Below are 2,940 nucleotides of genomic sequence, written 5' to 3' on the forward strand. Positions count from 1 at the left end.
TTTCATTTCTGATAAAGGAGGGGGAAAGCTGGCTGATAGCAGGGCACAAAAATAAAGACTTCCTGAAAAGATAAGAGTGTAAACATTTTGGTCAACCACGTTCTAATGTAAAATAAGGAAAATAAGGAAATGTCTAGTATGCTATCACACATAATTTTTGAGAATTTGGAAACAGTTACTTTTTATTTCCCAAAGTTATGGGGGAGAAGAGGAGAGAATGGATATTTCACCAGCCTGATAAAATCTGTTCCCCCTACTTAAAATGGAAACAAATTAATTTACCTGCAAGTCTTTTGCTGTGTTGATTCCACTCATTATCAACAATAAATCCTGCAAGTTTGAAAACATTTGCTCTATTTTTGACAAAGTTAGGATGGGGGAACAAAATATTTTAACCGCCTGATAAAATCTGTTCCCCCTACTTAAAATGGAAACAAATTAATTTATCCACAAAGTCTTTTACTGTCTTCATTCCCTCATCATCAACAACAAATCCTGTGATTTTCATAACATTTGCTCTATTTTTGCCAAAGTTAGGATGGGGGAACAAAATATCTTAACCGCCTGATAAAAACTGTTCCCCCCCCTTAAAATGGAAACAAATTAATTTACCTGCAAGTCTTTTGCTGTGTTGATTCCACTCATCATCAACAACAAATCCTGTGATTTTCATAACATTTGCTCTTTATTTGCCAAAGTTAGGATGGGGGAACAAAATATTTTAGCTTTCAGCCACCTGAAATGATCTGTTCCCCCTACATGAAATGGACATGTACAGTGAATTATTTTCTTTGTTACCTAAAATGTGAATCATTAAATGAAGCTGTATATTTCAGTTTGCAGAAAAACTCCTAGCAAAAGTGGTTGTGGATTTTCCTGTTTCCACTGCGGCGTCTACAGCATGAGGTTGGACATTGCTGTGAGACTTATTCTTAACAGTGGTTGTTATAACATTAATATTCTTATTTTGAGTGTTAATGAAAATTTTTGTCATGACTATAATTTGTATGTTTTGATAAAAAAAATATGTACTTAGCCAAACTTAATACATCAACATGTGAAAACAGTTATTTAACAAAATTGTTAAATATGAACACTTAATAAGTACAATAACTGAAACTTCAATAAAGGTTAATTTCAGATGTTTTTTGGATCTGTGTCACATGAGACCTGCTCCAACTCCAAAACTCCAACACCTAGACTCTTCAAAGCTAGACTAAATTATTCTCAACAAATAGCAGAATATTTTAATCCATGTTTGGGATTTGTGAAACCTTTATGAGATTTGTCAGACTTCAATAAAGATCAGATCACCATTCACACTTGTTCCATGCAGTCCAAGGGAAATTAAATGTTGGTGTAACTCATTAATTCAAAGTTATTGCAAATGGTGATGGCTCAAGGAAGGAAAGATCTTCTGCAGTGGTCTGTTAAGTGAAGTTTCACAAATCAAAAAGGTTTCACAAATCGCAAACATGGGAATAAAGAGTCTTCTTGAAGAGTAGAATAATCTAGTCCAGATTTGAAGTGTCGCATTTTTAATTTTTTCTAATAATGTACATATGCAGGATGTTGGGGGTTTTCTTGACCCTCAACCACGTCTACTTTTAATAACTACAGGAAATGAAATTATTAAGTTATAGACAAACAATTTTGTTAAATAACTGTTTTCACATTGATGTATTAAATTTTGGCTAAGTACACATTTTTTTGATCAAAACATACAAATTATAGTCATGATAAAAATTTTCATTAACACTCAAAATAAGAATATTAATGTTATAACAACCACTGTTAAGAATAAGTCTCACAGCAATGTCCAACCTCATGCTGTAGACGCCGCAGTGGAAACAGGAAAATCCACAACCACTTTTGCTAGGAGTTTTTCTGCAAACTGAAATATACAGCTTCATCCAATGATTCAAATTTTAGGTAACAAAGAAATTAATTCACTGTACATGTCCATTTTATGTGGGGGGAACATATTATTTCAGGTGGCTGAAAGAGCTAAAATATTTTGTTCCCCTATCCTAACTTTGGGACATAAAGAGCAAATGTTATGAAAATCACAGGATTTCTTGTTGATGATGAGTGGAATCAACACAGTAAAAGACTTTGTGGGTAAATTAATTTGTTTCCATTTTAAGTAGGGGGAACAGATTTTATCAGGCGCTTAAAATATTTTGTTCCCCCATCCTAACTTTGGCAAAAATAGAGCAAATGTTATGAAAATCACAGGATTTATTGTTGATGATGAGTGGAATCAACACAGTAAAAGACTTGCAGGTAAATTAATTTGTTTCCATTTTAAGGGGGGGAACAGATTTTATCAGGCTGGTGAAATATCCATTCTCTCCTCTTCTCCCCCATAACTTTGGGAAATAAAAAGTAACTGTTTCCAAATTCTCAAAAATTATTATGTGTGACAGCATGCTAGACATTTCCTTAATCCAGTAATCTGTCATATTTTACATTAGAACGGGATTTACCAAAAAGTTTACACTCTGATCTTTTCAGGAAGTCTTTATTTTTGTGCCCCGCTATCGGCCAGCTTTCCTCCTCCTTTATCAGAAATGAAAAATTATAAATGCACACTTCGTGTTGGGAACCTGTGTTTGTTGTCTGACTTTTATTTGTCAGGCTTACGAGACAAAAGCTGAAAAAAAAAGATCGATTCTCTTTGCGTTTAAAATAACACAAACCAGCGTAAAAAGACCTCCACACAGGACCTTGTTTATTTATGTATGTATTTTTATTTTGATAGCTGCCGATTAAACTGAAAGTGACAACATTGACATGATTATACGAGTAGTTTTTACCGAGAAATCGATCAGAAGCGCCGTGAAAATGGTCAGATCCGCCGGATCCACTTCTCTGGCTGCAATGACCGCTCCCGACACAGGGGGAACAGATTTTCACAGGGGAACAGAATTTCTCACA

The sequence above is a fragment of the Poecilia latipinna genome, unplaced genomic scaffold (assembly GCF_001443285.1).
Source record: "Poecilia latipinna isolate Pla-1442-1.1 unplaced genomic scaffold, P_latipinna-1.0 Scaffold2251, whole genome shotgun sequence".
In the NCBI taxonomy this organism is placed as follows: Eukaryota; Metazoa; Chordata; class Actinopteri; order Cyprinodontiformes; family Poeciliidae; genus Poecilia; species Poecilia latipinna.